This window comes from Gordionus sp. m RMFG-2023, unplaced genomic scaffold (assembly GCF_954871325.1).
Source record: "Gordionus sp. m RMFG-2023 unplaced genomic scaffold, tfGorSpeb1-WG-v2 contig_361, whole genome shotgun sequence".
Lineage (NCBI taxonomy): Eukaryota > Metazoa > Nematomorpha > Gordioida > Chordodea > Parachordodidae > Gordionus > Gordionus sp. m RMFG-2023.
The window spans coordinates 1-19,221 of record NW_027051094.1 but is presented as its reverse complement, the minus strand read 5'-3'; the positions used below and the strand labels follow the sequence as shown (position 1 = coordinate 19,221).

At 28.8% G+C, this 19,221-nt stretch overlaps 1 long non-coding RNA gene across 1 annotated transcript; it reads right to left on the bottom strand.

Moving 5' to 3' along the window:
- Positions 1-4,583: 4,583 nt before the first annotated feature.
- LOC135930725 (uncharacterized) lies at positions 4,584-7,116 on the bottom strand. Its single transcript, XR_010572871.1, has 3 exons — positions 7,011-7,116; positions 6,910-6,966; positions 4,584-5,174 (listed from the first exon to the last, which is right to left on the bottom strand). It is a non-coding gene; the product is annotated as an uncharacterized LOC135930725 (long non-coding RNA).
- Positions 7,117-19,221: the final 12,105 nt, after the last annotated feature.

Genomic DNA, 19,221 nt, shown 5'->3' with positions numbered 1-19,221 from the left:
CAGCGAACACTTCGGGGGCAAGGGAGATCTAAAGGAAGGAGGTGTTGTATATGCAAATTCGAATGTTAATTTTGAAAAGTGATTATTCATAAATAAATGGTAGACGAAGATAATATTTTTTGGGGTAATTTGTCTATGTAAATAATCTTAAATTGAACATAATATTTTTCTATAAATTTTATATATATATTCAAATATGCAAATTTTATATATTTAATTCTTCGAAAATTGTTTAATTTTTTTATATATATATATATACATTGTTAATTCAAAAAAGTTCAGTTTTGAATAATTTTGGATTCTGCGAAATTTATGTTATTATTTTTAACGAACGATATTTGGAAATAAAATTAATAAAACCAAAGGAAAGAGTTAATAAAGAAAAGGTAAACATACAATTTGATAAATTATAATTATTAAGCGAAATGACATATATATTTTAGGTACTCAAGGGTAAGTAATTAAACATCATTATTATTAGAATTAATCTTTTATTTAATTTTAGAAAGATTTAACAAACCTATAATTCTTAAATTGCTCTCCCAATACTGATTAAACACCCTGAGTAAGTTCGGAATTATAACAATTTGGACCGAAGTAAATCAGGGACCTTTAGATATTCACGTAGGAATTAAAAGGTAAAAACAGATTTATTTTATGGTATATAAATTATTATTACTTTTATTTATGATAGTAGTAATTTTATATGTATACAATTTTTTTAAATTATTTAAAATTTTATTAATTAAGTGGTTATTGAGTACTTTATATTGTATATTACACAGATTAATTTATTAAGTTTAGTTTTTGAATATATAGGTATAATTATAATTTTGTTATTAATTTTAAGTTTCTCGATAGGATTAATAATAGGTAGAAATACTTCGGTAATAAGATTGGAAAATAAAGATTTAGAAAGAATAAAGAACGCTATAAGAAAAGAAAGTAATATAAGTCAAATAAATAATGTAGGGACAATTAAATGTTACAGTTGTGGAAAGTTCGGACACATTTCGAGGCAATGTGATTTAACTGGACATTTAAATTGCACGAGATGTGGACGGAAAGGCCATTTAGTAACAAATTGTAGAAGTTTTGCAGATAATAGTTTAATATGTTTAAAATGTGGACTAAAAGGACATGTTCAGGAAACATGTAACAGATGACTATATAAAAGAGAGAATAAGTATATAAATTATAATAGTAATAGTATATCTGATTTTTATAAATTTAATTGTAAATTAGGAATAAATGATAATAATATAAATGATTTAGAATATTTGAATAAATATAAGATAAATGATAAAAAAAATTTCGAAACAGAAAACATATGCAAGATGGAGTTGGAAAATATTATAAGGAAAAATAGATGTCCTAGGATTAAAATAAATATAGGTGAAATGGAAATTAGCTTTTTATTAGATACAGGAGCCGAAATTAGTTTAATGAGTGTAAAAGAATTTAATAAATATTTTTCAAAAGATAGATTCATCACAAAGAAAATAAAGGTGAGACAGATAGATGGGAGCATGATTAAAATTCTTGGTTTTTATATAATAAAATTGATAGATATAAAGAAGGAAATAAAGTTATGGATAACGACAATAAATACGGAACCAATTTTAGGTTGGAATGACATTAAGAAGATAGGACCGGATTATAAGTGGTGGTCTTTATTCGAAAATATACAAGAGAACAACAAAACAACTAAAGAGATAATAAGAAGTGAGGTTAAAGAGAAGACTGAGTTACCTTGTTTAAGAGTCAATCAAGAGATAGTTCTCGATGAACTTAAAAATCGAACACCAGAATTTTTGATTAAATATAGAAGCAACTTAGAAGAAATTAAGAAAACAAGAGATATAAAGACTATAGAGGTAAATTCAGTCGAAATTAAACAAGAAATTAATAATATGATAGACCAGAATGTTGTTGAAGATATTTTTGACAAAGAAATAAAGATTATTTTGAATAGGTATAAGGAAGTCTTTAAAGAAGAATTAGGTACTCTGAAAAATTTTGAAGTAGACATACGATTAGAAGAAAATTATAGGCCTAAGTTTTGAGGCATAAGAAGATTACCGTTTTCTTGGATAGAAGAGATAGATAAAGAATTAGATAAATGGTTAAAAGACGGAATAATAAAACCAATAGTGCATAGTGAATGGGCAACACCTTTAGTGCCCATAAGAAAACCAGATAACAGTTTAAGATTGTGTATAGACTATAGAGTAACAGTTAATAAGTGCGTAATAAATGAAAAGTATCCACTACCTAGAATAGAACAACTGCTAGCGAATTTAAGAGGAGACACCCTGTTTTCAAAGATTGATTTTTCGAATGCGTATTTGCAAATTAAGGTGAGTGAAAAGACAAGTAAGATACTAACGATTACAACTCATAGAGGTTTGTTTGCATTCTGTCGATTACCTTTTGGTTTGAAAATATCAGCGCCAATATTTCAAAGAACGATGACGGCGTTATTTCAAGGAATAAAAGGAATAATGTATTATTTAGATGATGTTTTGATATCTGGTAGAACAGAAGAAGAACACAATTCGAGATTAGTTAAAGTGTTAAATATTATAGTAGAAAATGGTTTAAAAGCTAATTTGAAGAAGAGCGTTTTTGGAGTAAAAGAAATAAAGTATTTAGGACATGTTATAAAGGGAAATGAGATTACGCCAATTGGAAAGAATATAGATAAGATCATGAATATGAGAGCCCCGAATAATAAAGCGGAGGTACAAGCGTTTTTAGGAGCAACAAATTATTATCATCGGTTTGTTCAAAATTTTGCAGAAATTGCTACACCGTTGTATGATTTATTAAAGAAAAATAAAAAGTTTGAATGGGGAGAAGCACAGGAGAAAAGTTTCGAAAAGTTGAAAATAAAGATGGTAGAGAAGCCTATTTTAAGTTGTTTTAATGAGAAATTAAATATTATTTTAGCAGTAGATGCTTCTAATGAAGGTATAGGAGGAGTTTTGTTGCAGATGATAGATAATGTGGAGAAACCTGTTTTATTTTTATCGAGACGATTTAATAGCACTGAGAAAAATTACTCAACGATAGAAAGAGAGGCTCTAGCAGTAAAATTCGGGCTTACGAAATGTAAGGAATATCTGATAGGAAAAAGGTTTTTATTGTATACGGACCATAAACCGTTGGTAGATTTATTTAAAAAAGAGAATAAGGAACTTATGATTTCACCCCGGTTGCAAAAATGGCTAATTTTAGTTGGTAATTTCGATTTTGAAATAAAATTCAGAGAAGGTAAACAAAATTGCTTACCGGACATTTTATCAAGATTGTTTAATAAAGACATTGAAGACATAGAACCAGTAATCAATAGTTTAGAATATATAGAAGAAGAAGAAAATGTAAATTGTAATATTATAAGAGCGGTGAGAATAGATACAAGAGAAAAACCTATAACATGTGATATAGTAGATAAGATATCCCAAAAAGATGAAGAATTAATAAGAATTAAAGCTTGTTTAAAAGGAGATATAGAATGGAAAAATGAAGATAAAGCGTTTAAAAAAGTTAGAGTGAATTAAATATAGAAGACAATTGTTTATTGAGAGGATATAGATTAGTGATACCGAATAAATTAAGAAAGGAAACCTTAGATGTAATACATTCAGGTCATCAAGGCATAGAAAGAATGAAAAATAAAGCAAGAGAATATATGTGGTGGCCTAAGATGAATAAGGAAATAGAAGAGTTAACAAGGAGCTGTGAAACCTGTAACATGTGGGCTAATGTTCCAGCAAAGAATAAGGAAGATAAATGGCCAAAGACAGACATTCCATGCGAAAGAATACACGTAGATTTTTTAGAATATGAGAAGAAAAGATTTTTTATCATGGTAGATGCAGGTTCAAAATGGATAGATTGTCAGCAAGTTTCAGGTTTATCAACAAGAGTAGCTTTAGACAAGATAAAGGATTTTGTAGGCAAATATGGTTTAATGAAGACGATAGTATCAGATGGAGGTCCAGCGTTTAAAGGTAGAGCATTTGATAAATTTTGTGATAGGTGGAATATTAGACATTTATTATCACCACCTTATTACCCAAGAAGCAATGGACAAGCTGAACGAATGGTAGCTTTAGTAAAGAGTTGGTTGAAAAAGGCAAAATATGGAGAAGGGCAATGGTGGTTATCATTGTTAGCATACAACAGTACGGAAACAGCAAAAGGAAAGTCACCAGCGGAAATATTTTTAGGAAGAAAGACGAGATCAGAATTAGATTTTTTAAAGGAAAAAGTGATAAGGAGAGAACAAGCAGAGAGTGAAAGATTTCCAGTAGGAAGTTTGGCGTGGGTATTGTTGTTTGATGGGCCTATTAAATGGGGGAAGGGAGTAATAAGCAAAAATATAGGAAAGAAAAAAGTAGAAGTAAAGATTGAAGGACAAGAAGGAACCTTTACAAGGCACCTGAAGCAAGTAAGGTGTAGAAGCTTAAGGCCTTAGAGAGAAATGAGAAATATACGAAGATTTAGAAAGGAATAAATTGATGATAGACATAGTAGGAGAATCATAATTTAGAAAGGAATAAATTGATGATAGACATAGTAGGAGAATCATAATTTAGAAAGGAATAAATTGATGATAGACATAGTAGGAGAATCATAATTTAGAAAGGAATAAATTGATGATAGACATAGTAGGAGAATCATAATTTGGAAAGGAATAACGTGATGATAGACGTAGTAGGAGAATCATACGTTGTAGGAAATAAAAGGGATGTTAGACTTAATTAGGAGAGTTATATTTTATAAAGAGTTAGAGAAGAAAGTCGAAGAATATATATATATATGTGTATAAAGTATTTGATTTAGATGGCCTCCTATGTTAGAGTGGGTAACAAAATAATGAAGATAGAGATCCGAGAGGTTGACGGTTCAGAAGAGTCCAACAGATGGGTAGAAGCCGCTAGGAACGAAGCAAAACAAAGATATGGAGATTGGCTACAAGAGACGCCAACGAGAGGGGTTCACAGGATAGCACCATATAACACAAGAAGGAGAGTGGAGTGTTGGGCTTGTGGGGGAGGACACAAGTTACGATATTGTCCCAGTGTAGAGTTGACAGCGAACAATAAGACGAATTTACCGATGCGAAATATGGTTGAATCAGCGAACACTTCGGGGGCAAGGGAGATCTAAAGGAAGGAGGTGTTGTATATGCAAATTCGAATGTTAATTTTGAAAAGTGATTATTCATAAATAAATGGTAGACGAAGATAATATTTTTGGGGTAATTTGTCTATGTAAATAATCTTAAATTGAACATAATATTTTTCTATAAATTTTATATATATATTCAAATATGCAAATTTTATATATTTAATTCTTCGAAAATTGTTTAATTTTTTTATATATATATATATACATTGTTAATTCAAAAAAGTTCAGTTTTGAATAATTTTGGATTCTGCGAAATTTATGTTATTATTTTTAACGAACGATATTTGGAAATAAAATTAATAAAACCAAAGGAAAGAGTTAATAAAGAAAAGGTAAACATACAATTTGATAAATTATAATTATTAAGCGAAATGACATATATATTTTAGGTACTCAAGGGTAAGTAATTAAACATCATTATTATTAGAATTAATCTTTTATTTAATTTTAGAAAGATTTAACAAACCTATAATTCTTAAATTGCTCTCCCAATACTGATTAAACACCCTGAGTAAGTTCGGAATTATAACAAAAACGTAAGTATATATGAGGTATATTATACCAGCTGTCTTGCTCTTTTTCTATAGAATACTTAAATATCAATTGTAGCTACTGTATAAGTCGCATATATAACTTAGAAGATTTCTATACAATATGACTATAGAAACATAAACAGTAGTAGCATAAAATTAAATTATAGCAGAATAGCGATGTTTGACATAACTGTTTCTAACATGTCATATTCAATGTGCCTTTACTTTTTTTCACTTAGTACAAAAGTTACTTTATAAATAGTATCATCTTTTATTATTATTACAATTTATATGTTAGGTGATAGATGGGTGGGGGTAAGCTTTCATTGATAAAAAAATTCTAAGACAGACAACAATATTCAATATTTTATTGGGTTACAAAACTAATACCAATACAAACCAAAATATAAAACTAATACCACTTAAGCCAATCTCAATAACTGATAAATTCATCTAAAAGTAAAGATATATACATGTTTAAAAGCAATGTCAATATTATTTACAATTATACGTCATTACCTCTTGATAATATATTTTATTAACCCATTCAAATAAATAAACCAATAAAATTCTAAGACAGACAACAATATTCAATATTTTATTGGGTTACAAAACTAATACCAATACAAACCAAAATATAAAACTAATACCACTTAAGCCAATCTCAATAACTGATAAATTCATCTAAAAGTAAAGATTCAAATAAATAAACCAATAAAATTCTAAGACAGACAACAATATTCAATATTTTATTGGGTTACAAAACTAATACCAATACAAACCAAAATATAAAACTAATACCACTTAAGCCAATCTCAATAACTGATAAATTCATCTAAAAGTAAAGATATATACATGTTTAAAAGCAATGTCAATATTATTTACAATTATACGTCATTACCTCTTGATAATATATTTTATTAACCCATTCAAATAAATAAACCAATAAAATTCTAAGACAGACAACAATATTCAATATTTTATTGGGTTACAAAACTAATACCAATACAAACCAAAATATAAAACTAATACCACTTAAGCCAATCTCAATAACTGATAAATTCATCTAAAAGTAAGGATATATACATGTTTAAAAGCAATGTCAATATTATTTACAATTATACGTCAATACTATTTTTTAATTGTAATAATAATAAAAGTATAAAATAAAATTTACTGATGATGTGGTGTCGTTTTTTTGATGTTTTCCTTGCTCGTAACTTGCCGTAAATAACTGGAAATAAGATGTGTAAATTGAAAGTATAAAATAAAATTTACTGATGATGATGATGGTTGATGATTTTGCTCGATGTGGTGTCTGTTAAAAAATATAATTATTTACTGATGATGATTGAAGGTTTTGCTCGATGTGATGTCTGTTAAAAAAAATATCAATTATTGTAATTATTATATTATTATATGTTTTGTAATTGTGTTTTGTATTGAAATTCTTTTTTTGAAAATGGCGGTTCGATTTGGTTTATGAATGCGTGTTTGATATGTTTAAGCTATGATAATTTTTATTGAATATATATATTATAGATTTGAATTCCTTAGCTCTTGTAGGATTATCTGCAAACATTTTTTTCATACTAATGTTCCTTCCTGCCTATTGCCTCAAAATACTTCTGAAATGCTTTCCATGATTTATAGGAGATTAAATCCATTTTGCTAATATGATCTAAATTGGCTTAAAATTGCTATGATAGATAGATAGATAAATTATAGATATATAGAAAGAACAATATATTTGACATCAATTAAGACAAAATATTTACATTTCAACTTAGAAATATAAGGCTATTTAAAATAAAATATAATCTTATAGATGGCGCTAGATATTATGGAGATTAAAACTACAATTTAACATAACTTAAATACTTCCGAATTTGTTAATATTAATTAAATATTATTAAGAATCACTCCCTATTTAAGTAGGACAAACGTCCAATAATTAATAAAGAAGTTGAATATTACATAATATATTAACAAAATTATAATTGACTATTATCAGGTAAAATAATTGACTATATAATGTCACAGTTATGACAAGCCTTTTATTATATAAGATTTATTGTATATGTATCGACAGATCTTTTGGATTTGGTTCAATATATTATGATAGTTTTATAAGTATTATCAACAACTCACTCTACTATTAATTCTTTCTATTTACAATATTTATTATCCCTTCATTAATTTATCGATTATTCATATAAAAGTTAAAATAAATTAAAACGCATCATATTAGGGGTTATTTGTTATATTAAAATTTTTAGCTTATGTTATGATTGAAATTGAATTTAGAAATTCAAAAATTTTGTTTATATTCACATCTGACCTATTTAAAATAAATATTTAAGGTGATATTTTGAAACACAGTTTAATTTTCTAACATAAATATTAATACTAAATAATTAACCTCAAAGGATATATTATAAATCGTCGACTTCGCTAAATTTCTAACATAAAATCTAAATCTTCTATAGATCCAATTAGTGTTGTTAAACGGCTAAGTCGACTCGACTTAGCCTAAAATCTAGTCAAGTTTTGAGTCGCAAAACTCATTTCAATTTGAGCGGCTCAATGAGCCGCATGAGTTGACTCGATGAGTCGGCTTCAGAGTCGGCTCGATTTTTTCGTTTAAATTTACCAGAATGTATATCATATTTAAAAATTATACCGGGCCCGAAGCCGAACCAACATTATATAAAAATATTAGTGTTGTTAAACGTCTCGATTTGAGCCGATTTTTAAAAACGGCTAACTCAACATTATAGCGAGGAAAATATTACCTAAGCGTCGAGATTTCCCTAAAAGATGTTCAATCCTATGTGCAAGTGCCATCTATGAGCAAAATCTTTAGGCTTGCATAATATTTTTCTGGATAAAATATTGAGTTAGATGTTTTTAAAAAATCGGCTCAAATTGAGCCGTTTAACAACACTAGAAAATATACCTGGGCCAGGTGGTGTTTTACAGATCCCTAATAGGAATACAATTTTTTATGCTACTCTATACTTTGTAAATGGTTCCAGATTCATCGTCTAAAAATGGATATAAATATAAATACAACTGTGATGCAAAATATCCCCATTGGAGCTTATTTTTAAAAATGGTCAACTAAATATTTTCCAAAACAATTACCTAGCTTGAGATTTCTAGTTATGAGCAAAATCTTCAGGCTTGCATAATATTTTTGATGGATAAAATACTGAGTTAACCATATTTATAATTACAAAATACATCTTTTAAAAACGTACATACCGATACATCAACTATTGAATATCAATACGGAAACTGACTTAAAAAATTTATTGAGCTGATATCGCATCTATATACAAATATGTATAATTAAGATAAATGATTGTTAGATTTTAATACTCTGAGCCCATAATTTGGTTGTAAATTTTACGACTAAGCAAATTAACACTATACATAAGTCATTTTGAATTTTAAAATATTAATATTCTCGAACCATAGTGGTTAAATTTTTTAAATATTTTATCGTGGAATAAATAATAATAGCAGGCGGATTCAAAATAAATTTTTTCCGACTCTGAAGCCGACTCATCGAGCCGACTCTGAAGCCGACTCTGAAGCCGACTCATCGAGTCGACTCATGCGGCTCATTGAGCCGCTCAATTTGAAATGAGTTTTGCGACTTCGACTTGAGTTCAGAGTCGTAAAAACTCGACTATTTAACAACACTAGATCCGATATCTGGTAATTCTCTTCGTACAACTACGGTTAGTCCTTTAATATCATATTCTACCGTCATATTGCTGGTAGAAGCTATAGTTGTAATGGTTGGAATTCTTACACCTTTATTTCAAACGGAATTAAGTTATAAACTATGTATTTACCTTTCACATATTTTGGTGGTAGATAAAAAAGCATTTCAAAATTACACACAGATTCTGTATTAGGCTTTCTGACGGAAAAAAATTGTACATCCGTAGGAAACTCTTAATATATAATACATAAATATTAAATATTATATAATGATATAATATTAAATTATGAAGCACTAGCTTCTGATTCAAGTGATTATATCTATATCATTTTATGTTAATCAAATAAAATAAAATATTTTATTTAATTTTACTGTGTTTGAATAATATAGGTATGGATTGGGTTATTTCTTCATTTAAATATATATTATCTATTCCACCGGACATTAACAATCTTGTAATAGTTTACGGCCAACAATGGGAACACCTATTATTTCAAATATGTATAATAACTTTTTTGTTCATAAACTAGTCTAATGTAGTACTCTTAGCTATTGGTCCCTGAAGTTCTCTAGTAAAACTTGCATATTTTATTTTACTTTACTAAAATCATATCCTTAAATTTCTTACATCCTCAATAAGTTACAATTAATAAATTCTAAATTCTTTAAATAAAATATTCATAATAAAATTTATTTAATCCTTTAAAAACTCAGTTAACGAGTCTAATATTATGTTGGGGTGGGAAAAATAAATTGATTAAGTAAAGTTTATTTTATTTTACATCTCTGTTAAATTATTTTTTAATATAAATGAAATTAATTTCATTTTTATGAATATATCAATGAAAATATTTATCTTTCTTACCAAAGATGAAACCCAGTCCATAGTTGGTCGCAAAAGTCAACAAAATAATAAGGCCCTATAAAAATTGTTATTGGTAGTCTGCATCTAATAAATATAAATTGTTACTAGGAAACTTGAGCGCATTATATAATTGAAATTTAGTGAACAAAAAAAGAAGTTGTAACTAATATTAATTTATTCTTTATAATTCACACCTTTCTAAAATTTTGTTATAATTGGAATTTTTCCATCCTTATAAGTTATATAGAAATTTGATATATTTATGTAAACATCTATATCTAAATTTTAACATTGAAAGTTACATTCGATAAATTCTGCCTTGACAATTTGGTACAAGGTTATATTGAATCGAATTTACGTTTTAATGTAATATGATATTTTCCTGTAGTGTTATTTTATTTTATTAACTTTAAATTTTGGTAGAGAAATCAAGGTTAAATTTTCAACAATTATATAATATAATATAGTAAAAACATATTTTAATTTCATTGATGGAAATTTTAATTTGAATGGGATAAGTTAAAACGTTTAAAATTATACACTATTAGAAAATTACAAATATTGATTTATATATCTACGATCTCGAATACCTCAACCAAAGTTCAAAGAATTTCTAAGCTTGTATATAGTCTAAACTTTAACTTTGAGAATCTTACCGAAATCCTATGTTCGAATTATGGCCTGAGTCCCTGATATTGGGGTAAAAATTTTAAATAATCTAAGCTGGGCTCTTGTTTACACTTTTTTAAAGCAGCCAGACCTAATTCGGGCTTGATAATATATATTAATAAAATCAAAATAAGTTAATTTGAATTGGATTATTGTGATATAAAGGATAAAGCAATCAAGTTTAAACATCTTCAAATCACCAACACTAATAATAACTCACCTTTATTTTTCCTACCTTAACAAGTTTACTTATCACCCAATATATAAAAATACATTCTTTTTTCCTATCTAAATTACCTATTAACAAACCAAATCGTCTGCTTTTTTCCCTTTCTTTCTAACAAATATTAAATCGTCTGTTTGACTTGAACTTTTCTCAAAATTAATGTTAAAGGATAAACTAGGATAATATGGTGGTGCCAAAATGTTGAGTTTGTGTGTTAGCACAAAATTGTTTAAAATTTTCGCTAATGAAAGCTGGACAGCCATCAGAAACAATGACTTCGAGAATCACGAATTTTGCCCATAAATTTTGTAATTTTTTAATTACAATATTAGTAGTTAAACCATGTACTTCCTCATATTCAATCCATTTTGAATATGAGTCTACTACTAAAAAATATGATCTTTTATTTAAATCAAAAAATATCGACATGTATTCGTTCCCACGGTCGACTTGTTTTGGCCAAATATTACCTACTTCTTTATGTGGTTGGAAAAAGTTTTGCAAGGCACACATCTTTTTGTAATATATTCAATTTCCTCATTCATACCCGGCCACCATATATATTCCCTAGCCCATTGTTTTATTCTTTCAATGCCTTGATGACCGGCATGTAAAATTATTAACAACTTATTTCTTAATTTTTTAGGAATTACTGCTCGATTTATTCTAATAACACAATCATCCACTATAGATAATTCTGTTTGTATCCTTTTATAATTATTAAGATTATTCTTCCACTTTATAGTCCCTATTAAACATAATCTTACCTGTCTTAATTCCTTATACCCTATTATACTATGTTTCCTGAGTTCATCCCACGTAGTAGGACCCCCCTTTAATATGTGAAATAAATTACGGATTATTGTTTCATCTTCTTGCGAAGATTCTATATTATTTATTTTAAAACTTTCAGTATTCGATCCCAATCTGGATAAAATATCAGGTAGATGATTTTCCCTACCTCTTCGATATTTAAGCTCCAAATTGAAACTACCTACCAATAATAACCACCTTTGCAGTCTAGGTGATAACATTAATTCTTTGTTATTTTTCTTAAACAAATGAATTAACGGCTTATGGTCGGTATAGACTGTAAATCTTTTACCAATTAAATATTCCCTACATTTAGTTAGACCAAAAATTACTGCTAGTGCCTCTTGCTCAATCACTGAATATCGGGTTTCTGCATCATGAAAAACTCTTGAAAAGAATAGAATATGTCTCTCCATATCATTTATTACATGTAATTAAGCACACCCCACACCTCTATTAAATGCATCCACCGTCAATATTATGGGTAAATCATTATTAAAACAACTTAAAATTGGCTCTTCACCAATCTTTTGTTTCAATAATTCAAAGGCCATTTGTTGAGATTCCTTTCATTCAAAATGAATACCCTTCCTTAATAAATGATATCCACTATAAACCTATGGTAATAATTCACCATACCCAGGAATGATTGAACTTCGGACTTATTTTTGGGTTGTTGTAAATTAGCTATATTCTTTAAATTTTTATCTAGAGGTCTTACTTCCAACCCCTTTATGGTATGACCCAAATAAACTATTTCAGTTACTCCTAAGACACTTTTCTCTCTACTGGCCTTTAAACCCTTCTCAAATATTCTCTTAAAAACCTCTTCTAACCTCTGATTATGTTGTTCTGGTGTTACACCCGTAATCAATACATCATCCATATAATAGAAAACCCCTTCTAAACCTTGAAAAACGGATGCCATTGTGCGCTGAAATATTGGAGCTGATACTGCTGAGACCAAAAGGCAATCGACAAAACGCAAATAAACCCTTAGATGTAGTAATTGTAAATAATTTACTAATCTCCCTAAGAGGTAATTGTAAATATGCTGTGGAAAAATCAATTTTAGAGAAATATTTATTTCCCTTTAAATTAGCTAAAATTTCCTCAATTCGAGGTAATGGATATTTAACCTCCACTACCCACGGATTGAGAGTGACCCGAAAGTCGGCGCAAAGCCTTAACTTTCCATTTGATTTTCTGATCGGAACCAAAGGCGTGGCCCACTCACTATAATCAATGGGAACAATTATACCATCCTTTAACCATCGGTCTAATTCGATTTCAACTTCCTTTCCCCATTCAAAAGGTACTCGGCGGCACCCTAAAAAAAATAGGCGTAACACCTTCTTTGAGTTTAACGTCCACTTGGTAGTCCTTAAGACATCCTAAAGTGTCTTCAAATATTATTTCATATTTTTTTAATTAATAAATCTATGGCTTCATGAACCTTATTTAATTCATAATCTTCTTGCTCAATTATTGATATTTGATCAAATGTTGTCTTAATATTATTTTGTATATTACCCCTATCTCTTTTATCATTATCATGTAATATAGTATCTTTTAATTTAATAGAAGGGAACGGGAGAACTCTTCTTTGATTTTGAAATTTAATTTTATTCTATCTATCTATATATAAAAATCTTGTCATTATATACATTTTTTATAATAGCGTATTTACATGTTAACAAAGTACATATGTCCTTTACAATTTCATTTTGAGTTACCGATTTTATTTATCTTTAATTACACTGACCTTTTAAACTAAAAATATATTATTCAATTTTAATCCATATTTAATAGTATCCTTATTTTGTATATCAATTTCAGGACTATTCCGCCCTGAAACATTACTCTTGATTTTTTCTCCACCTGAGATTTATAAATGTCTTGATTATTGACAAATTTCGAATCTTTATTCTTTAATTTTGACCCCTCTAATTCTCTTACCTTATTCTCTCTATTATTTGTATTGAATTCATTATTTATTTCATTATTTTTTATAGGACAAATATTATCCCTTTCTGTAAAAATATTCCAATAATTGCATTGTGAACCTAATTTATTGATCCAGTCCCAACCCATTATGGTCTCAACTTCTTCTCAACCACCCATAAATTAAGACATATCTTTCTATTACCAACTATTACTCTAACTCTGGATTTACCCAAAATTTTGATCTCAGTTCCATCAAATTGTTTGACGTATATATTCCCCTCTTCGAGGATTCTTTGAGGCCAAATTTCACGATATCTTTTATAAGACATGATGGAAATCACAGCTCCCGTATCGAACAACATCTCAATGTCCTTATTATATATTTTAATGTTAACCCGAGGACATGAAGAGTGTTCCTTATTGCACCTCATTATTAACATATTATTATAATTGTTTGGTCTTTTATATTTTTCCCATTTAAAAAAATTTTCCTTTCTATTTATATTTTTAATCAAATTTTTATTTAATTTAATTCTGTTTGAATTTACCATCTTGATACCTTCGTTACCCCTGTACTGTACGTATTGTGTTTGTAATTTATTCTCGTGTATCTCGCTTGATCCTTCCCATATTCCCTTTTACATTTATCATAAACATAATACCCTCTACGATTATAAATATTCTATTCATTATAAAACATATTATAAAATTCATTATTAAAACTATGATATAATTTATTATTATTAATATGATTATTTGGTCTCTCGACCTCTTTATACCTCCTAGATTCATATAGTCAATTAAGGCAATTAATAGCTAAATGTCCTTCTTCTCTGCACTTAAAACAACGATGTTCCATAAACTCATTAATCTTGTTTAAATTCTTATTTAATGTATTGTCTATTTCCCTTATATTACACATTGCAGTATATAAAATTTTTAGAATTTCGAATTGGGAAACCCTCACAAATATTTTTTCATTAACATAACATTTATCCTCGGTATGTCCCTTATAACCACACTTATTACATCTCATACCCTCCAATACTTTATTCTTATTATAAAAACAATCCTGTTCCATATGACCCCTACGATCACATATTCTACAATTATTTATTAACTTATTTAAATCACAATATCCCATATTAAGTCTCTTTGTGTCTTTAATTCTTTTACAATCATATTTAAAGTATTTGATGTAAAATTAATATCTTGTATGTTATCTCCTGTACCGAGTTTCTTATTATTTACCTCCTTTATACTTTTCTCCTGCATAATTGTCTTATTATCACGTTACTCACTTAAAATTAATTGTAAAATATTTGTTGTGTTATCTCGATCTATAATCTCCTCTGACCTTATCTTCTTCTCTAAAGATTTATCTATATGATATTTTCCATTGTCCGAAAATGTTTGTCCTATATGTGATTTATCACCTTGCAATTCCTTAAGAATTGAATGTAAAATATTTTGACCCGATATATCTACTTCCTTAAATGTTAAATTATTTTCTGTTAATACCGGATTAATTATTTTATCAGTTTCCTCAATTATATTATTTTATTTTTATTTTGTATCTCTTGTAATACTAAATGTAAAAGATTATTTTCATTATTTTGTGTTTTAATACTTAAAGAATTATTTATTTTATCTGATATATCTGATTTTTCTTTCCATGATTTTACCTCTGAAAAATACCATTTAATTCTTTTCTTTTTAATCTCCTTAATTATTAATATAATAAAATATATTATTATTAAAATTATTAAAACAATAAATACAACGTTATTAATTAAATCATACCTATTAATAAATTTATTAAATATTTCAATAAGTATACTCTTAACATCCGATACGCTATTAATATAAGAATGCCTATTATTATGAGCGTAAAAATAACATATTCTCATTTAAATAATTCAAATTTTAAACCTTATTTCCTTTAAAATAAACCTATAATAATTTTTTTTTGAAATTTTCAACATTTTTCCCTTAGACCCTTTATTTCATTTATTATTTCTAAAATCTAAAAATTAATCCTAATTGAATAAGATTTTATGTTACCATAAAAAATGCTTGTGTCCACATAAACCCCTATGTAAAAATTAACAATACGGCACCACATTAAAATGAAAGTAACAAAATACAAAAATTCTATTAGAAAGAAATAACGAAATACCAAAAATCTATATATATATATTTTTTTACCTTTTACCTTTTTTTCCTTTTTTAAATATTAATTATAGATCTTTTCTTCCTTTCTTCTTTAATTATTAAATAATGAATCTTTTCTTCTCAAATATTTCTTTATTCATAAATTTCAATAAAAATAATAAGTAATAGTATATACATAAATTTCTCTTTTTTAAAACAAAAATAAACATCTTTTTCCTTTGTTGCCACTGTATTTTTCTTTTTCCACAGAAATAAACAAAATATATGGCTAACAACAGGTTTGTAAATATATATAAATTAATTATAATCCTTTAAAATATAATGAATTTTTATCATCCTAATACAACAGGGTAGTTCTCTGGCTTTCAGTAGCGTTGGCTTGTTCTTTGGCTTTTAGTAGTTCGTTGACTTTGGGTAGTTCTCTGCCTTTGGGTAGTTCTCTGGCTTTGGGTAGTTCTCTGGCCTTGGGTAGTTCTCTGGCTTTCAGTAGTTCTTTGGCTTTGTGTAGTTCTCTGGCTTTCAGTAGTTCGTTGACTTTGGGTAGTTCTCTGGCTTTCAGTAGTTCGTTGACTTTGGGTAGTTCTCTGGCTTTCAGTAGTTCGTTGACTTTGGGTAGTTCTCTGGCTTTCAGTAGTTCGTTGACTTTGTGTAGTTCTCTGGGCTTTCAGTAGTTCGTTGGCTTTGTGTAGTTCTCTGGCTTTCAGTAGTTCGTTGACTTTGAGTAGTTCTCTGGCTTTCAGTAGTTCGTTGACTTTGTGTAGTTCTCTGGCTTTCAGTAGTTCGTTGACTTTGTGTAGTTCTCTGGCTTTCAGTAGTTCGTTGACTTTGGGTAGTTCTCTGGCTTTCAGTAGTTCGTTGACTTTGGGTAGTTCTCTGGCTTTCAGTTGTTCGTTGACTTTGTGTAGTTCTCTGGCTTTCAGTAGTTCGTTGACTTTGGGTAGTTCTCTGGCTTTCAGTAGTTCGTTGACTTTGTGTAGTTCTCTGGCTTTCAGTAGTTCGTTGACTTTGGGTAGTTCTCTGGCTTTCAGTAGTTCGTTGACTTTGGGTAGTTCTCTGGCTTTCAGTAGTTCGTTGACTTTGGGTAGTTCTCTGGCTTTCAGTAGTTCGTTGACTTTGGGTAGTTCTCTGGCTTTCAGTAGTTCGTTGACTTTGTGTAGTTCTCTGGCTTTTCAGTAGTTCGTTGACTTTGGGTCGTTCTCTGGCTTTCAGTTGTTCGTTGACTTTGGGTAGTTCTCTGGCTTTCCGTAGTTCGTTGACTTTGGGTAGTTCTCTGGCTTTCAGTAGTTCGTTGACTTTGTGTAGTTCTCTGACTTTCAGTAGTTCGTTGACTTTGTGTAGTTCTCTGGCTATCAGTAGTTCGTTGACTTTGGGTAATTCTCTGGCTTTCAGTAGTTCGTTGACTTTGGGTAGTTCTCTGGCTTTCAGTAGTTCGTTGACTTTGTGTAGTTCTCTGGCTTTCAGTAGTTCGTTGACTTTGGGTAGTTCTCTGGCTTTCAGTTCGTTGACTTTGGGTAGTTCTCTGGCTTTCAGTAGTTCGTTGACTTTGTGTAGTTCTCTGGCTTTCAGTAGTTCGTTGACTTTGGGTAGTTCTCTGGCTTTCAGTTGTTCGTTGACTTTGGGTAGTTCTCTGGCTTTCCGTAGTTCGTTGACTTTGGGTAGTTCTCTGGCTTTCAGTAGTTCGTTGACTTTGTGTAGTTCTCTGGCTTTCAGTAGTTCGTTGACTTTGGGTAGTTCTCTGGCTTTCAGTAGTTCGTTGACTTTGGGTAGTTCTCTGGCTTTCAGTAGTTCGCTGACTTTGGGTAGTTCTCTGGCTTTCAGTAGTTCGTTGACTTTGTGTAGTTCTCTGGCTTTCAGTAGTTCGTTGGCTTTGAGTAGTTCGTTGACTTTGGGTAGTTCTCTCACTTTCATTGTTCGTTGACTTTGGGTAGTTCTCTGGCTTTCAGTAGTTCGTTGACTTTGTGTAGTTCTCTGGCTTTCAGTAGTTCGTTGACTTTGGGTAGTTCTCTGGCTTTCAGTAGTTCGTTGACTTTGAGAAGTTCTCTGACTTTCAGTAGTTCGTTGGCTTTGGGTAGTTCTCTGGCTTTCAGTAGTTTTGAGCGTTCTATTAGTTTTGGAAGTTTCAGGGTTCTTGTACTTCTTGGTTTCCTAGTTATATTAGTATTACTGTCAATAGCGGTTAGTATTCTTCCATTTATATAAGTTATTTCTCCTTTTAAAACTTCAGCAGGATTTCCAACTATCGTCTAAATGTTAATTTAAATAAATTATTATTTTATTTTTTATATTCAATTTTCAATAATATAATAAATAATATTTAATTAATATTTATCAACTTAAATCTCTTTTTATTTTTCTATATATATCATAGTATAATATCATCATATTTTCACTTTAGTATTAAATTAAATCAGGTTTGGCAAGTCATACAATTGTCTGGTCAAATTCAGTCAATTGACAGTTCAATTGGCAGGCGGAGTATTTTACCTGGTCAAATACTGTCAAATACTCTAAAAAAATCTAAAGAAAAAAATTAAGAATATGTTTAAAAAGGAAAAAAAATATAAATACGCATGATCACAATGTTGATTATTCATTGGGTTCCCAATATCAAGAGGAGCATCACACTAGTACTGAATTCAATGAAGTATGGGATATAATTTAAGAATTAGCCATTTTACAAGGTGGTGATGACCAAAATATTTTTGACATAATTAATTTCAGTAGAAAAACATCATGTTTAATAGCAATTTATGTGGAATACAGTATTTTCCATAAGAAACAATCAATTCTGACCTCAATTTAATAGAATAAACTTTGCCGACCATGCCCAATAATTGACTAACAATTCCTAGTTCTACTTCTTTTTAGAAAGAAATAGATTGATTTGGGTTGGTATTCTTATGAAAATCGATTGAAGATATCGACATCGGGAAAATTGATTAAAAAATATTAAAGAAAATGATAATATTGAATATGAATCAGAACAAGAGTCTGTTGAGGATAGCTAAACGTTAGTTATTGAATGACAATGAACTAAAAAAAAATAATATTATAGATT